The 19,000-nt window shown below is 38.3% G+C and overlaps 1 protein-coding gene across 4 annotated transcripts in view; it reads left to right on the top strand.

The window, feature by feature from the left end:
• The window catches only part of GALNT1 (polypeptide N-acetylgalactosaminyltransferase 1), a 159,282-nt gene that overhangs the window by 82,821 nt on the left and 57,461 nt on the right, over positions 1-19,000 (top strand). For 2 of the 4 annotated variants that reach the window (XM_058800927.1, XM_058800916.1), the window contains exon 2: positions 14,605-14,780. The exons of 1 other annotated variant lie outside the window; for it this stretch is intronic. The gene's annotated coding sequence lies outside the window, so the exon portion shown is untranslated. The remainder of the gene's footprint in view (positions 1-14,604; positions 14,781-19,000) is intronic. One more of the 4 variants, XM_058800936.1, reaches the window with a different exon arrangement.

Genomic DNA, 19,000 nt, shown 5'->3' with positions numbered 1-19,000 from the left:
TGCTGGCTAATTGTTAGTTTAAAAGAGCTTATATCAATTACTGTTGTAGCACACCACCTTAGGTTTTCATGATTTGTGATTTCTCCATTTCTTCCATTTCTCTGGGTATGTGATGAGTGGTTGGGTGAATCATTAATTTTATTCAGAAGAACGTGGTAATGATTCAAGAACGAGAGTGGAGAAATGAATCCAAAGGAAGTGAAAATAATAGAGTAATTTGGGGGTTTTGATACATGGTTTCACATTTCTTAGAGATCTGGCTGTCTGAAAGTGAAGCTCAGTGTTTTCCAGAAAATCATCACTTTTAGTGTAACTCAAGAATTTAAATTAAAAAAAAAAAGGAAATTACCTCAAAGTCAGCTAACTGAGAATGTTAATTTTACTGTACTGGTGCTTGGAGAGTATCCAGAAAAGATGTAAGGTCTTTTATTTTCCTTCACATGTGAGTTATTAACGACATAATTTAATTTACTAAAGATATTTCAATGTAGTTTGAATAGCTTAATGAGTTTCTTTATGTTTTAACAATTTATTAAACTGTTACATAAAAGGTAAAATTGGGATATGCTAGGGAAGTGAGACGAGGCTTTAAGAGCAAAGTGAAGACTGGTGTATTTGAAGTAGATTGAAGTCCAGTTATGGTCAGGCTTATTGAAGAGGAAATCATCACAATGGCCCAACTGACAAACACTGTGTTGAAGATTTCCATATCCAAGTCTTAGGTTTTGAGGAAAGGAGTTTAGCTCTTTTGGTGGTGGCTGGAACTGGAGAAGTTTAGCCAGTCTTATGCATACTTGTTGAAGAATTATCTTCCTTTTCCAGAAGGGATTTGTTTCAGATGGACGGGTAAGAAGCCAAAAAAAATCGTAAAAGCTTGAATGTTTATGGAGGAACATAAATGAAAAGCCTCCAAGCTTATGAAGTCAACTGTGTGTAGACTAGGGAAATTTTAAAACACTTCTATGTTAAAACTGTGTACATGTCTGAAAATCTTTGTGTCCACTGTAAATGAAGGTTTATGGAGGAAATACTGTTTTCTGTTCAGCTTCAAAAAGAAAGCTTAAGATGTTTAAATAATTTTTTTTGTATTGCTCTTTCAAGAGAGAGGAAAGTTAAGGACAAAACTTGAAAACTTCTGGCTTTGCCTGCATATGTATGGATCAGATGTCCAGACTGAAGTGATGGGAGGGGCATTTCCCTGGGTGTACCACCTCTGGCTGGGATTCTGTTCCCTGCCCACAGTTTGTCTGCCTGGTTTCTGATCCTATGCCAAGTGTGGTGACATTGACATGTGGTACTCCTTTTTGTGAAAATTAATAGTGTTTTTACTTGAAGATTGACCCAGTCAGGCAACAAAAATAATTTTGGCTGGAGAGGAAGAGTTCCCTTTTCAAGACAGTTTCATCTCCTGCTCTGTTCACCCTCAGCCCTCCCTCATTGTTACCCTGTGCCCCCACCACCCTCCTGCTCCAATTTGGAGATTGCTTGTAGTAATACCTGATAGGCAAAAACCCTCAAAATATTAAATTGACACAATTTTGGAGAAAATTGAAAAAAAGGCAACTCAACATTTACCTGTTGTTTTCTAGCCTGCCAATTCAGCAGTGAGCCTTGCTTTGACTGGCCAGATGGGATACCTGAACCTTGGAACAAACCCTAGCATCTGATACCCATTGATGATTTGGTAATTAAGAGGCATAGGGAAGATGTCTTAGAATTGCGAGGGGAATGGACATTTTGGAGGTGGAGGAATAAAGGAGAGCTTGTAAGAGGCAGCAGCAGCAAGGTGCAGAGGTTATTGTTGTGTGTGGGAGACAAACCCAAAAGTTCTGCTGTCCACAAGGCAGGATAAATTGTTTTAACAAGATCTGTTTGCAGATAGACCACAATTTATTTCTAAGCGTCAACATTCTGTCTTTTTTTTTTTTTTTTTTTTTTCCAGTGTGCTGTGGCTGGTACTGCAACTGGTCCTTTTATATTATAAAAAAAGTTTCCAGATGCTGCCACAGGGCAGTTTATTAGAACAGCATAGTGGTAAAAGTTAAACTGGTCTACTTATTTACGTTAATGGATGGTTGATCATGTTTCTTCTCCCTGAAACAAAATTTCCACAGTTTGCTTAGGAACTGTTTGGTCTGAATTTATAGAAAGACTTATTTTTGTATCTTTTATTCTTAATGGGAATAGTTGAAAGCTGCTTGTAGAAGAGACAATTAGCTGATAAAGTGAGTATTTAAGTCAGTATGACATCTCCTGTTCCTCTGTTGGAAAACCAAAGAGGAGCACGGGAGAGCAGACTAGATGAGAAGATTAATGTATTGTTCATACATGTAAAGTGTGTAAGCTGATATAATTAAGGAGAGTGATAACCCAGGTTATTTGCTTTCTGAATTGCATGAGGAAAAAGAAGGAAAGAATCATAATTCACTGTCTTTGTGCTAATATTTCCTGCACTAAAATCAAACTGGGTACCTTACTCTTATAAACAATACCCTATATACCTTCCTCTAATAAACAATATTCTTGACTTTTCTGAATGAATGCTAGTAGCTGATATGATTTTAAAGACTTGACCGTTACTAAAGTGAAATGTTAGTGTAAGAATGGACAGATTTTTAATATTGCTGTTACCTATACTTTCATTCCAGTTTTTACCTGTATTATCTGCTTTTTGTACATGTAATAAATAATAACTTTCTTGGCACAAACCAGTGTAATCATGAAAAGAGTTGGTTACATCAAGCCTTGAAATTACTAAATCCTAAGAAAAAGTATAGGTTGTCTTAAGGTGCATTGTATCTATTTTTTAATCTCTTAGTAATGGTATCTGAATTGTATGTTTATCTTGGTCTTTCTGACGGGGATCACTCTGCATGTTAGCAAAAAAATTCCAAATTGCATGTAATATAAAACATCCTGCTACACTCAAATTTCCTGCCATTCTCGTGATGTTCATGGGTCACTGACATGCTTTTCAAAGCATTATAAGTAAATCACTGAGTCACAATACTGAAAAAGTGCACTGTTGGCTCCTCAGCTTGGAATTATAGCAGTAAGTGTGTACCTCATAAGTAGTTAGAGGCTTGGCCTCCTGCTTTAAAAAAAAAAAAAAATCTGATCATGAGACATTGCTTTGTGGAGAACTATTGCAGGAGCAGATTGCCCCAAAGAGCAAATATTTGAGATTGAGGAGAATTGGGATTGGATGGCAAGAGTGATGCTTCCAAGCACCTTTTAGCAGGTAAAAGTAGTTTGCATTGTGTCAGTATCAGAGGCTTTGGCAGGTTCATCAGGAGCTCAAAATAAAGTCAGACAGGTACTGGGCAACATAAAACCTGTAGGAAAAGGGAACAGAAAAGTTGGCAAGAGAGAATGAAATGTGTTTCTCTAGAAGATAACAAAAAGTTTCAATGGCTAAATAATATTTCACTACTTCTTCTGTCAAATAGTGGTGTTACAAAGGTTTAGCAAGGTAATTAGTAAAAGAGATGGCAAATCCAGAACTATGAAGGGAATGTGGAAGTGTTGATTGGAAACAATTTGCCTATTGACAGATAAAAGTTCTGACTAGCATGGTTTGCCTGTTCAGCCAATTTCACATAGGAAAAACATCAGTTTGACTTTCTTCCTTCCTGTCCCTCTGGACTCTGAAAAGGGCAAAATTTATTCTTGACATAGGATTTAGTTTCCAGGAAAATAGCAGTGGGATCTTTGCAAGATCTGGGATGGGTTTATATGCCCCAGTAAAATATAGAATCATCACATTCTCTGCTTTCATTTACAGCATGGGGTACACCAGTATAGTCCTGGGGTATGCTGGAATAATTGTTGGGGAGGTGGGAAAGACAGTGTCTGTATTTGGATAAGACATGATGTCCCTTGGTCAAAAAGTTACATGGTCTTCCAAACTGTGGACCATGCATAAGAAGTTAGATGTGCATGTTCTTTGAATACTTGTAATTTTCTTTTATATTCATGTGCTGAAGATAACATTGAACTGTAAGTCTTGTACAGATCTTTTTGCTATATTCATTCTTGATGAATTAGCTGAATGTCATTATGGTTTGGAAAATCAAATTTAATTTTCCATTCTGCATGTAATTTTTCCATTAATATGGAAGGCTGATAAGGCTTTTGCTGAAAGGATCATATTTAAATCATCATATTTTTATTTAGAGTTTATTTAGAGCTTTCTTTCTGGAAGTTTGCAACACTTTTTGCTAGAAATGTAAGAGCAGTGCTGACAAATCAGTGGTTTGAGCATTCTTGGTCTGTAGAACATTTCAGCTTGCAAAGCAAACATCCATTCTCAGCATTTGCTTTTCCTTCAAAGCTGATGAAGCACTTGAACTACTACTTATAAGTTGATTCTTAATTTTATATCCAAGTATTTTGAAGCTAAATTTTCATCTATCATCATGTAAACCCAGCTCAGTTATTTTGACAACTGGATGGTCTTCTTTGGTGGGAGCATCACAGGGAGGAATTTGCAAGCTGGAGGTTTTCAGTTACAGAGGAAGGTTTTAGAAATGCTGTTTTAGCTGGCACTGCTTTCTCTAGTTTAGTTACTTGTGATGAGTTGAATTTGAGTCTTTAAATAGCACAGTAAATTTCGTAACCTATACAGAAAAGTTATTTTTCCACCTGAGCCAATGTTGAGGAGTCATTTGCAAAGCATATAACACTATCAAACAGTTGAGCTGAGAGCTGAATGAGTGGGGAGGCTTTGCTTTGGTCTGTCATGAGGTTGGCAGAAGTATTGAGAGCTCCCTGCTTGCTTTGCTGCATGAAAGTTAATCATTTTGGGATAAGTAGTTTAAGACAGTGTAGTGCTTCCAAAATTTTTTCCCATGTGTCCAAAGAAATTCAGTGTTGACTGAACAAAAGTAGTATGATAATTTTTTTATTGCTTTTCATTTAGTTGTATTTTTAAAAGGTGCCTTCTTTCATTTTGATGCATGCTGAAATGTTCACTAGCATAGCAGATCCACTCATAAAATAAAAAGTTCTGATTTTATTCTTCTGTAAGTGATATTTCTCAATATCCTGACTCTCCGTCAGCATAGTGGGTGCCTAGCCTGCTTGTTGCACTAATGTGTCTTAAGTAATTTCGTTTTTAGGGGCTGATTAGAAACTTCAACATTCTGCTTGTTTTCATATTGCTACCTAGATTATGATGTATACTAGGATGAGCCTCTATATACAAGATTCCTGTTTCATCTCTTTCTGGAATATTCAAGCAAGAATTATTCCTCAATCTTGAATCAGGTGTTAAGGGAAGCAAGTCATGTTTTTCCAGTTATTGAAAATGCTAAATGGTCAAATTAATATCTGAATAACTGGTGGAGATTTCCAGTAATGAAAGTTTCTCATTCCCTGAAGCATTCTGCCAAATATCAGATTAATAATCCTTTCCTCATGATGTTATGATGTAATTAACAATGTTTGTGGCCCAGCTGCTCAGGAGCTGGTAAAATTGAGGTGGAAAACTGATAAAGAATAACTGAAAAACACCACAGAGTTGGACAAAATAGAATTACTACATAATAGACATGTTGAGATTTAGAGTAAGGAAAGTGGCAACTCTCAAAATTTAAAAATTACATTGTTAACATCATGTGTCTGCCTCTGCTGCTGAAGTAAAGTCTTTTCCTGGGCATTCCTTCCCTTGCTTAGGCAGGTATTGTGAAATAGGTTGCAAAAATTTCTCGATTGCAGTTTATTTCTGTACTGAATTAGCTCTGAATCTGTGACTGTGATGTTGTCAGAAAGGAGTGTGGGGATAGAGCAAATGCTTAGGGACTAGGGGTGTCATTATGCAGTCCTTGAGCTGCAGTGCTGATTTTCAGCTTTCTTGACATTTTTTTTTCCCACTTCTTTTAAGCATGATATATATTAAACTGCATACCTTGTTTCCTGCATACTGAAATATCTTTTGGGTTTGTGTTTGTAAAAAGAAAGATGCTGCAAACAGCTGACTGACTCAGCAATTAGTAAATCAAATGAAATGGGATATTTCTAGGAAGAAACCTGACGGTTTGCAGCATGATTTGGGAAACTGTGGGCTGGATTGCTGCATTGCCAAAGGCTGCATTAAAACAGCAGTGCTTTTTTTAGAAGAGCTAATTCATTGGGTTATTGTCGCAGTTTCCTCATCCTTGTTTTGACAGTGTTAATGGCTCTCAGAATGCTGTTTCAACTACCTGAATGTAGTTACTGTCTTTACAAAAAAGGGACAAGAAAAAAATTGGGATCTGTATTGCTAACTGAATCCATTGTTTTGGAAACTTGATAACGTAATGCTTCCTGTGTTCCTCCATGGTAAACAAAACTTCCTCAATTAGGGACCATTATCTCACCTGAAGCCAGAAAAAGTTTGCCTGCTTTATTTTCCTTAGAAAAATGGAATATTTTGTCGCTGCTGTTGTGTAAAGTGATCTTGCTACTCTTGCAAGTGAGAAATGATAGTCATTTGTCAGCTCAGCCAAATTTCAGATACTGTTGCAAGCAGCAGAGCTTTGCCTGGAGGCAGATGCATATATCCGAAACTAGAATTTCTGTGGGAGGGTTCGTATTTGTGCATGAAGACATATGCTCAGCCAAGCAGTTTGTTGGTTTGGGTATGTTTTCTCCTGTTGACACTGACAGACAGTCTTACTGAAAAGCTTTAAATCTGGCAGAAGGCAGAAAACCATTCCCTCTTCACTATTTATTTCCCTCACCACAAAATTTTGTTTTTAAATAGAACATTAATATTTTCATTTTCAAAGGACTGAGTCCCTAGGCCAGACTTTTTTCTTTTTTTTTTTTTTATCTAGGGGAGGTTGTCTGTACTACTTCTGTGCCCTAGGGTAACTTTTTTTCTAAAGGTTTACTCTTGTGTACTGTAAACTTATCTGTTCCCTGAGTTAAAGTCCTCCTAATAAGCAATGTGTTATTTTGGACTTTGGAGTTATGATGTGCTGTTCACCTCTTAAACAGCTGTCTCTAAGATTTCAATTATGTACTGGAGGCTAATATTGTAATGTGTGATGATTTAGACTTAGTAAAAGCTTGTGGACAAGAATACAATTTTCTCATTTTCCTCTTTGATTAACAAGTGCTAATTACATAGTGCAAGAAACTACTTCCTGTTAGATTTGTGAGGGGTTTTTTATAGTTTCATTTGGTTCCTAAGTTGGTAAATATATAAACCGCCTTTTTTTAGCTTTGTGTACAGCCACAAATGATTTAATTTAGAACTCCAATATTTATATTGCTTTCGCAATGAAGCTATAGAGCTGAATAGACAGTGGTCTGTCTCATGCCAGAGAGCTGCAAGGAATGATTTCTCAGTGTCCAAAGAGACATAATTAGTTGTGTGGAGCAGTGGTTTTACTTTGGGGATTTTCTACCACTTAGAACTTTGTTTATTATCTTTGTGAGAAAATATTAATATCATTGATGCCATTTGTAAATGTTGAGAAGCATTGTGTAAATGTGACATTTGCTTTTGCAAATTTACTGGATGATTTATTTCAAGTACTACCTCTTGTGAATGGCAAGTCTTAGGATCTTGCTCGGTTACTTCTCCCTCCCACTTTTCTCACTCTTAAGTAATGTGCTATCATTCCTGCTATAATACTCTGTGTGTGTGAACTCAAAAAATCTAAGCCTTTGATTAGAAGTAGAACAATTCAGTTCTCTTTCTCTGCATATAGGATAGAGTTGCTGTAACTTTATTATCCTGCGGTTGTTAACACTTGAGAACTGATTTCTTGGCCCATGGAAGGCAGAGGTTGTAGTCCTTTAAGCACCATTAAGGCTGTATATTTGAATATATACCTGTACCTTTGGATCCCTCTGATCATCTCTGAGGTAATGGGAAGTACTTGCAGTTATTTCACTCTGTAGTTCCATTAGTAATTATCAGTGGAAATTAATAAAATGGGTATGGGAAAAACTCATATACATTTTTTTCCCCTAATTCGTTCTCCTGTGCCATCTACACCTGTAAGCTTTACTACTGTCTGGGTGTTTGCATCAGATCAGAGAAAGGGAGGTTACAGATTATTCATTTGAATATTAAATCTAGAATAAAGCAGGCAACTCTCCTGAAGCCCTCTGCATGCTGTTGAAAAAAACATTGATCATAGGGCATGCAATTTTACAGAATGTAAAATTTATGAGGGCAGCTGTCATTGATTTTAATGTAGTTATGTATTTAGCTATTTTGCATTCATTATTAAATAGGATGTTTTTACTCAGTAGGTCTGGAAACATTTGCTCTTTTCCCATGAGTTGGGGAAGACTAGAAAATGTTAAAGCCCCGTCTTTCTCAGCTGAAGAGGCCCTTGTTAATGCATTTGCCAGGGTTAATATTATGTACACTTTTTCTATCAAAGAGCAGTATTCTGAAAATGGAAACTGAGCTACATTTGTAAGAACTAAGTGAAGAAATTAACGTTGTGTGCATGGCTATGCACACAGATATGTGTAGCTGGGGTTATTGCTGGTTTGAGCCCTGGATGGGCTGGTGATCCTGCCTGGCTGCTGCTGCTGGGTCTGAGGCTGCTGCCATGCTGGTGTTTTTTGGGGAGATGACTTATCTGTTAGAGTGAGTGATAACCATCTGATGTCTCCTGCGCTTCGTGTAGCTTGTGGTGAAGAGTTGCGTGTGAGGTCCAGAGTCAGTGCTCTTTGCCCAGGAAATGTCTTGTCTGCAGTGGCAGGGATGTGCATCTGCTGCTGGGCCCACCTGAGCTCTTCCCAGCAAGCGTGAGAGGACAAGACTGCATTTGAAATTGGATAGGAAAGTGGAATTTTTAGAGCAAAGTGCAGCTCAGTCTTTGTTTTCATAGCCTATTACAATGGAAACATTACTGGAAAACTACGCTACCCACTCTTCATAAACAAACAAATGCAAACAAAACACTTTAGTTGACACAAACATTAATTTTTTTTTTGGCTTCTGGATTCCTTCATAGTGAATGTTTTGTCAGCTGAAGGGGCTGAGGCGTCTGATGCATTTTTCACTGTGGCTCACATCCTCCATACACACCAGTGCTGGTTGCTTTGCATGCTTGTGGAACAATGAGGGTAGTGTTTCCTGGTGGCTGAAGAGAAGGTGCAGAGGGTGTCTGCCAGCTCACAGCAGTCAACACACAACTCTTTGTTGATAGTCCCACTGGAGGCAAGCATGTCTGGATTGATGCTTTGTGCTCATACTTAAAGCTGATGTAAGTTAATGCTATCAAAATAAACTGGTTTTGCTGATCGCCTTACTAATGTTTTTGAATCATGATATTTTAGAAAGATTTATATCATCTTTACAAACCTGCAGTGCTTCTCCTGATTTTTGAATTTGGGGTTTTGTCTTTTTGGAGAGCAGTTGCGAGGTTATGAAAGATAGCTTTTTCTCTATTATTTTATTTTATTTTATTTTTTTGAGTGAATTGAACAATTCTGTGTAGGTAGTTCATAATATGAAAAACCTATTTCTTACCGTCCAAAGGGATTTAGTAGTGATGCAGAATATGACAGTACACACTTCACTGGTGAGAGCAGTAGACTGTCCTGTGTTTTTGGGTTTTTTTCTGGTGCTTTCCAGCGGTGTAGTGCTCTCAAGCCACATGAAATAGAGCTTTTCAGTAGTCTTGACTGGGGTATATTTTACAGTTGGGGTGTTATTTACAGTTGACTTCTAGAAATCATATTTACTTCAAAATACCTCTGAGGGTTCAACCACTTTTGCTCCCTTTCACACCACACTGCTTGTGTTGGCTTGTGCTGCTTTGAGTCCCTGTCCCCATGGGCAGCAGGAGACCTGTGAGAAGAAGGTGCTGCTGCACTGTTTGCATGGCTGTGTGTGCCAGAATCATTGCTTGGTTGGTGAACAACTTGTTAGTGAAGGCCAAGAAAAGCAGTGACATGCATTTTAGATGTCAGTCTGCTCAAAGCCTCTGTTAACTTGACAGTTTTTCCCTCAGTTTTGGTGAGGTAATATGATAGCAGTGTGTACTTAACAGCTGTTCAGCATAATACCTGTCTTTATGGTTTTGCTGCTTCTGTTATAAATGATGCCTATGAATATTTTTTTTTTTTGAAACAAAGTTCAGAAAAAAAATATCTTTGAATTGTCTCCCTTAAGAAAGATTTACTCAAATGATTTTTTTTTTTGCCCTTGCTGTCTTTCTCTATCAGATAAAACCATGGAGACTTATGAAACAAAATTGTGGTTGTTTTGTTGTACTCTGGGTTTTTTATGTATTTTTGGTCACTTCAGGAATAACAGGAAGATGTGGTTTTCTCAGTGTTACAAATCTGTTTCCTTCAGAGTTTAATGCCACCCTAATAATGTAATGCTTTTCTGTTCAGTCTCTAGCACTGATTTTTCTGACCTTGTGTGGGATCATACCATTGTAATGAGTTTGTAGAAAAAAAAGTTGATGCAATGGGGTTGGCTCCATATTTTATAGCACATGCATGATTTTGTATGTGTGGGGAAGTGTTTTACTGAATACAAAAGAAATTGACTGCACATACTAGAAAGGTAATGCATGGCCAAAAAAATCATACGGTCAATCTGTATTATTTAGGAAGAGGTGAAAGTGGTAAGTGGAGTGTGACAAGTAGGGATAGCTATTTCATTTGGCATAGATAGCCCTGCATGATTGTTGCTGTTTTAAACATTAAATGTATCAGAAGAAAGTTCTCTGCATAATAGGAATGCAAATATTGAGACTATTCAGTTTAGCCACTTGCTTGAATATGAGTTATATTTTGCACTCTACAAACATTGTGGCTGTGAATCTGGTCAGTATTTTAGATTGACTGGCTAAAATTTGTTTAGGTTTAAATAAGTTTCAAATAAACCTTTCTTCATTTTTAAGTGATGTCCTGGTTTTGGCTGTGATAGAATTTATTTTCTTCTTAGTAGCTGGCAGAGAGTTGCGTTTTGGATTCAGTATGAGAATTATGTTGATAACACACTGATGTTTTAGTTGTTGCTAAGTAGGACTTACTCCAAGGCCAGGAATTTTTAGTGCCTCATGCTCTTCATGGTGAGGGGGTGTGCAAAAAGCTGGGAGGGAGCATGGCTGGTTCAGCTGAGCCAAACTGACCAAAGGGATGTTCCATACCACAGAACATCCTGCCCTGTATGTGAGCAGGAGTGGGGGGATGGGGAATTGGCCTGGCCTACAATAGCAGGTTGGGTGGGGAGTGGTTTTTTGGTGGATGAGAAGCTCGAGATGACCCAGCAATGTGCACTCCCAGCCCACAAGGATGAGCATGCCCTGGGCTGCATCCAAAGCAGCGTGGGCAGCAGGGCAAGGGGTGGGGGGCTCTGCTCTGCTCTGCTCTGGTGAGAGCCCAGCTGCAGTGCAGTGCCCAGCTCTGGGCCTCCAGCAAAGAAACCATGGGCACCTGCTGGAGAGTCCAGAGCAGGGACACCAAGATGGTCAGAGGGCTGGAGCACATCTCCTGTGCAGACAGGCTGAGAGATTTCTGCCTGGAGGAGAGAGGGCTCCAGGGAGACCTTAGACCTTCCACTACCTAAAGCGGGCTAAAAGAGAGTTGGGGAGGGAATTTTTACAAGGACACATAATTATAGGACAGTGGGTAACTGCTTTAAACTGAAAGAGGGTAGATACAGATTAGATATAAAAAGAACTTCATTGTGAGGGTGGTGAGGCATGAGAATAGTTTATGGATGTTATGGAGATGTTATGGATGCTCAGTCCCTGGAAGTATTCACAGCCAGATTGGATGGGGCTTCAGCAACCTATTGTGGTGGAAGGTGTCCCTTCCTGTGGTGGGGGGCTGGAACTGGATGGTCTTTAAGTTTCCTTCCAATCCAAACCATGTTATGATTCTGAGAAGATCAGAAATGCATAATGAAGGCCATGTAATGTCTTCTCTAACAGGAAGCTTGTGGACTGGAGAAAGCCACAAGCTTTCTGATACTGTGATACTGTTACAGAGCAAACTAAGGAAATACGGCCTAGATAAAAAAAGCTATTTTAGGATATGTGTAAACTCATTAGGTTAACAGTAGCCAGAGGTTTTTCAGTAGTTCTCTTTAGTAGCAAGGAAAGCATATTGTATGGGATTTTGTAAAATTGTTTCAGTTAACTATTCTTGTTCATACTGGCTAATTAGCGTATGGTTATGAAATCTAAAGATGTGTTTGGGAATAAATGCAGTTACACAAAGGTGGAATGGCAATTCAGAAAAATCTTAAATATTGGAAAGATGGCCTGGGAGAAGAGGATTTAATTTAGAAGAATAAGTTGAATGCTTTATATTTAGGTCAAAATAAAATATGGAGAACATCTGTTAAGTTTCTCCTGCCACTCCATTCCTCACCATGGATTATAAAATGAGAGCTGACACTGCAGTATGGTTGACAAAGAAGAACTGTGTGTATGTATTGACATGACTAATTGGTGGTATAATCTGGAGGATGTGGAGTTGAACCTTTTGCTTTGTTCTATATTATGAAATTCAAGTGCTGTATCTGTTTTGGCCAGTGTACTTCAAGAAAGATGTAGGCACACTTAATTTGTCTCAGGAGTGTAATGACTGATGATTTAGAAAAGGTGCTGTGTGCAGAAGGCGTGATTGAATTGGCATTTTTGTAACCCAGAGAAAAGATCAAGGGAAATAATAAGCTTTTAAGTGTGTGGAAGCTCACTACAAATAAGTGAACATCTTCCCTTGGTAGCTGTGCCTTGCTTACTAATGGCAATATGGGCCATTCCCTGTGTGTCCTCCTCTTACTGTTTGGCTTCTGGTTTTGTGTTTTGTAGGGGCTGCTTCAGGGTCTGGACAGCACTGAGCAAAGAATCTTAGGATCCTTTGAAAAAATATATAAATTAGCAAAATCACTAAAGTAAGGCTCTTCATCCAACCAGGCAGATGTAGAGAGAGATACTTCAGTTTAAACTTTAGAGCAGGTAGAAGAAATTAGCTCCCAGACTTGCCAGGAACAGACCTGTTTCCTCATCAGTAAAAATGGATCATGTTCTCCACCCACCTCTGTAAGACACCTGTGTTTTAGTGAAGAAAAGTGCTACACAAAAGGCTAATTTAACATAAGCAACATTCTTTTTTTTTTTTTTTTTTATGTGGGTGTATTGCATGCTACACTGCAGTGTGTAGAGCCTAGTCAGATATATCTTGGAAATCTGTTTAACCTCTTGAAGGCAACAGCTAATGGGCTTTGATAAAGGAGGCTGGGTCTCTTCAGCATAATGTCACAATCTATTATATTAACATGTTCAGAAAATAAACAAACATTATTTATGTTAGGTTTCCTGCTGGATGTATCTTGGATCATTTTTTTCTGGCCCTTGAAACTTCCCTGTTTTTTTCAGATTTGGTACAAATTGGTATCATTTCAAGGAGCTCTTTAGCCAGTTCTATTAATATTCAGACTTTAAACCAAGACATTTTCCCCTTCTACTTTGGTATGCAAAAAAAAAAAGAGAGAAACTACCAAGTATTACACTAATTTTATCTGCTTCAGTATTGGGATAATAATTAATAATTAAGTGGTTGACAAACACCTTTTCTATCACTGCCAATCTTAACCTTCTTTACCCTTTCTCCATACTGTTGTGTTACCATAGTATCAGCAATTTTTTTTTTTTCCCTCCTTTGTACAAAGTTTTTCACCTGGATAGATACCTAGAGGTAACAGTTTAAACATGCAGAGCAAGAAACTTGACTAGCTCAATAGGTTCAGATATAATATGGCAAGTGCAAGATACAAGCTTGAATCATGTATGGTAAATATTACCCAAGTGTAGACAAATTTCAATTGCATTAAAAATTGAACAAATCTCTCTTGAATGTTAAGACACATTCTTTAGTTTTCAGCTGTTTAGAATTTCCTTCAGACATTGCTGTGTTAACTGGGCAAAGGCAGAGATTTGAAGGAATTCATTCACTATTGCTACAGTTTTAATGGAAAAGACTTGGAAAGGCTCAGACATCATTTTTCAGGTGTCACTTTTTTTTTCTAGAAGTGAAAAAACGTTGCTTCTTAAGCGTCAAGTCTGTGTTACTGTAATAACACCTTTTTTTCCCAAAAGCTGTCATTATAAATGCTAATGTTTAACTTGTGGGCGAGAGATGAAAGAATGTAAAAACCCCTACATCTATAAACTAGAATATGTATAGGAAGATTTTGTCCAAAAGAGTGATCATCTGGGGAGCTGCTCATGTGAATGTGTGCTGTTTTTGAGGAGGCTGTTTTCTTGCCTTATTGAGAACAATTCATAGTTTGTTGTGCTAAGTATTCATGATTGGATAGAGAACGACATATATAGAGCTCAAAAATAGATAACAGCTTATTTGGGAGGACAGGCAGTCCTCCCACTTAAATCATATCATCTGGAAGGCTAAAAAATGTTGATGACTTGTTCCACCTCTCCACTCTTCCCTGCATATGTTGTTTTCCTCACAAGCACAGTTCACTGCCTCTTTTTAGAAACAGTCTTTGACTCCTTCTCCCTTGCATGGGATTTTAGATTTTGAAATCTTAAATGGGAAACTTTCTTCCCCTTGCACCTCAAGCTCTGCCAGAACTGAGCTAGGAACTTTCTGTTTTTCCTCTAGGACAGCCTTAAGACCTTTCTGGTGGAATACCTCTTTTGCTTCCTACGTCCATGTTGGAATGGCCTAGGCCAGTCTGTTGCTGTACGGTTCCTGCTACAGGTGCTCTGCAGCAATGGGTCAGGATTTTGCCACCAGTGCTGCTGGATCATCCAGATGGCTGTAAACCTGCAGAGGAGGTGAGTACAAAATGTGTTCCAGGAGTTTTTGGTGCTTTGGTTAGGTCTGTCTGCTTTGGGTGTGTTTCAGAGCAAAGGGACCACTTAGACTGCACATGTGCTTTGTCACTGGATTGCACTGGGCTTGTGTGGCAGGGTTTTGCCAGTGACTTACTTAGAGGCATCTTCTCTGGGAAGCTGCTAGAAACTTCCCCTGTGTCCAGTGGAACCAATGGCAGTTATCTCCCAGAGGGACCTGCCACTGGCCAAGGCTGAGCCCATCACTGACAGAGGTGGAGTCTCTGGGGCACTGCACAGGAAACCCATGCTGGAGCAGTGTTCCTGAAGGGCTGCACCCTATGGAAGCAGTTCATGAAGAACTGCAGCTCATGGGAAGGACTCAGGTTGGAGAAGTTTGTCAGGGGCTGCTTCCTGTGGGAGCAGGGGAGAAGTGTGAGTAATCCTCCCTCTGTGGAGGAAGGAGAGGCAGAGCCAGGATGTGATGAACTGATTTTAACCCTCATTCCCTGTTCCTGTGTGCTGCTAGGGGGACGAGAAGGTTAAGAAGACTGGGAGAGAAGTTGAGCCTGGGAAGCTGGGAGGGGCATGAGAAAAGTTTTTTAAAGATTTGGTTTTATTTCTTATCCTAGTCTGATTTGATTGGTACTGATTTCCCCATCTTGAATCTGTTTGGCCTGTGATAGTGAGAGATTTCTCCCTGCCCTTATCTTGACTCACAAACCCTGTGTCATATTTTCTTTCCCTTGTCCAGCTGAGGAAGGATGGGACAGTGACTTTGGGCACCTGGAGTCCAGCCAGGGTCAATAGTCTGCATGCATATTCCATATTTTACTGTTCCTTCTGTATCCTGTTGGACCAGTTCAGTTGTCTGCAGCTATTATACAAGTTTCCTTAAGAATCCCTTTAGATGTTAGTGCAGACCTAATTAAACTGTTCCTGTGGTTTTCTCTGAGTATTGGGAAGCACAGTGTCCAAGTGGATAAAGGACCTCATTATTAGTTTTTCTAAATTCACCTTTACCCTCTCAGAATATCTTGAAAAGAGTTATTTAGTCCAGTGAACTGAAATTCAGATACACTTTCCATCCAGATGACCTAAGAAAGCCTGAGTTTTATTTTCTGTGTTTCTACAACAAACACAGTCCCCTTAAAGCATCCTTGTCAGACAAGAGATGATTTATTAAACCACCACTGTGTAGTCATTGGCTGTGCAGTGAGGTGTTTAACAACTGAGCGCTCCTGAAGCCTCCTCTCTGTGTGCCTCTCCTACGCTTTTTTAAAGCTTGATGGAAGCAAGATGGAAAGCCAAAGTTTAGTGGGATGGACAGGCAAAGATGTGCTGTGACAGGTCCACTTCCTCTGGCAGAAAAGTTGAACCAGTGCAGTTGTATTTAGTGTGTTAAATGGTGTCCTGCACTTGGAGTCACTGGTATTGACATTTCGTGCTAATTTTTCATCCTGATTTTTTTCTTTCCCGAAACCTATTAGTAGTTTTCATAGATTAGTTTTTACAGATTGAGTTTTGGAGGACTCTTTGGGTCCAATTCTGAGGTTCGGGTTCAGCATTGTAAAATGGGAAAAGTGTGTTTCATGTTTGAGTGGGTCCTTTTCCAGTCAACTTCAAAAGATCTAACATGTAGTCTTAAATTCAGTCCTTCAGAATATATAAATATATATATATGTATATATGTATGTATATATATATATATATGTATATAACTGGAACAAGTATCAGTTTAGAGGAGAGGAAAAAGTATATCCAAAATTACTACCTAATACTCTTTAGTAGTAGAGGCTGATAAGAAAAAAAAAATCTAGGGTAAAAAACAGTAGAGCAGTTTTTTACTTCTGGGTTTACTTCTTTTGGCCACTCAAGTGGTATCTTCATTATTTTTTTTCATGATGGCCCAATCACCTCTTCTGTGGTTGCTGACTAATGTTGAGTTTAGTGAGAACACAGATTTGAGTAGAAATAACTTCTTTTGGAGAGAATACCCGATTGGTCTGAGTCTGCACTGAGAGACTAATGTGGCTGAATAAACACAATTGTTCTTGGTTCTTTTTCAGCTGTGTCAGTTCTCTGATTAAGTTTCTTTGTTGCTGTGTAGATTTTTGCTGGCGGAGCAGAAGGCTGGTGTGTTGGAGTAGCAGCTACGTACACAGTAATAGTGTGCTGATAAATCTTTACCCGTGCTCTGGCTTCTAAGGCATCTCTACTATCTCTCCTTGTAAAAATTCTAGAACTTTCAGAGAAGGTGAAAATATTTCAGGAAAGGTATTGAAGAGTAATTTCAATTGTCTTGGAGCACAGAATTTTAGAAGATGTTTTAAAAAATATCTGATCTCTGATTTAATTTAAATTGTAGCAGTGATTTTATTTCTCAAATTCTGTGATTTTCAATTATTTTATAGTTGAATTTCCAAAACAGCTCCATCACATTCCTTTCTTTAATATTGTCCGACAGATTGACCTTTTTTATGGTGACCTGTTTGTCTCTTGGCTTCTAGTCGGGAATTAATTTTGAATTGTAAAACAGCTCAAGTTGCTACAAGCTTTATACCTTCAAAAATCATTTTATGTCAAATTAAATACACTAGCTGTTTTTTCATGAAGTGCCTGACAGTTTCTGGGGAAAAAAAAAGCAAAGTAATAAGCACCAAAGTATTGAAGAAATTGAAGTGCTTCACCGAAGTCTGATGCCTACCTGCCTTCCTGAATGTTCTGCTGATTTTTTTCCCCTATGCAACTATGCAGAAAATTGTTATCATCACACTTATAGGTAACTGGGGAAACAATGAACTCTTCCACAAAATAATCTTTCTGCCTCAAATTGCATATCCCACTCTTCAGACTTCTCTGGACTGCTGTACAGCACAACAAATAAAAAATTCTAAATTTTATTTGCTCCTTTATCTTACTGATGTATTCTCCATATCATGATATGGCTATTTTATTTAAATTTGTCAAACTAGGATGAAAACATACAAGTTAGGCTAGATGAAAAACATGTTTTGGAATCACTAGCTTTAAGAGTATAATCTTGAAGTTTAATGTCTGAGAGAATTGCCATTTTTTTTTTCTAAGGAATATTTAAGAAAGAAAAAGAAATATTCAAGAAATAAAATGCAGCAACGTTTAAAAAGCATTTCTTATAGAATAATGAAAATGTAGCATTTTCTTTTGAAAATGACCTTGTTTAAATAATTTCCATGGCTTAAGTAAAAACAACTTTTTTTCTTTTATTGATTTTTGCTTTTTTAGTGTTTTCTCCCATAAATGAACTCAAAGCATGATCATTTAAAAAAAAAAAATGCAGATTTTTGAAGCTGTTAATGAAATAAGACTTCTATTTCTGTGGAACTCAGTTTATCTTTTCCATAGTGCTGCTTTTGACCAAATGTGACCTTGAATGTAAAGTTTATATTTATTTTTCAATTAAGTTGAAAGCTGAGAAGAAGTATGTGCATGATCAATTAAAATCTCTGTGATTTGGCCCATATTTGTCCACTTTTACAATTACAAATGCAGATTTATTGGATGGGTGGATACTGTGTGCCCCTGGCTTTTTGAATTATATGTGCTGAATTATATTTCTTAGGTGGGTTCTTCTGTCACATTCTCCTGCTCTTCTTTTGGAGTTTTGAGTCCAGCAGTAGCAGATAATTTTCTATCCTGTCTCTACATTACCTGTTATCTTGATTTTTGTTGGTGTGACAGCAAACTAGGAGATGCAGTGTAAGAGCAATGGGGTAGGAGCGGGCATCTGCTTGCAGGGACCTGAATTGGTCATGGCTGCTCCATGCCAGAGTTAGGGCTACTTTGCTTGCTTGAGCAACAAAGGAAAAAGGCACTGAAAAGGAAAGGGAGGGTAGAACTCTGTGGTGAGAATGTCTCAGTGTGAAACCAGCCCCTTTGCAAGGCTTTGCTCAAAAGTACTGATACTTCTGTGAATTCTCTTGTGATGTCAGCATATGAACCTCTGAAGGTCACCTGAGGTCTGAATTCAAGAGTTTAGGCTCAGTTCCTGTGGAGATACCAGTACCAGTGCTTAAGACCAGGATTCCACATGGACAAAGATCCAGGACTTCAGTCCTGAAGAAGAGCCATTGCCATAACAGTCTGCTTGAAAGCTCTTCTAGCAACTTCTCCCTATCAGTTTCTTCTTGTCTTGTCCAGTCTTGAAAGTATTCTCAAGTTCTAAAGAATTTCCATAACTCTGC

The sequence above is a fragment of the Ammospiza caudacuta genome, chromosome 1 (assembly GCF_027887145.1).
Source record: "Ammospiza caudacuta isolate bAmmCau1 chromosome 1, bAmmCau1.pri, whole genome shotgun sequence".
Classification (NCBI taxonomy): Eukaryota; Metazoa; Chordata; class Aves; order Passeriformes; family Passerellidae; genus Ammospiza; species Ammospiza caudacuta.
This window is presented reverse-complemented; position numbering and strand designations above follow the sequence as displayed.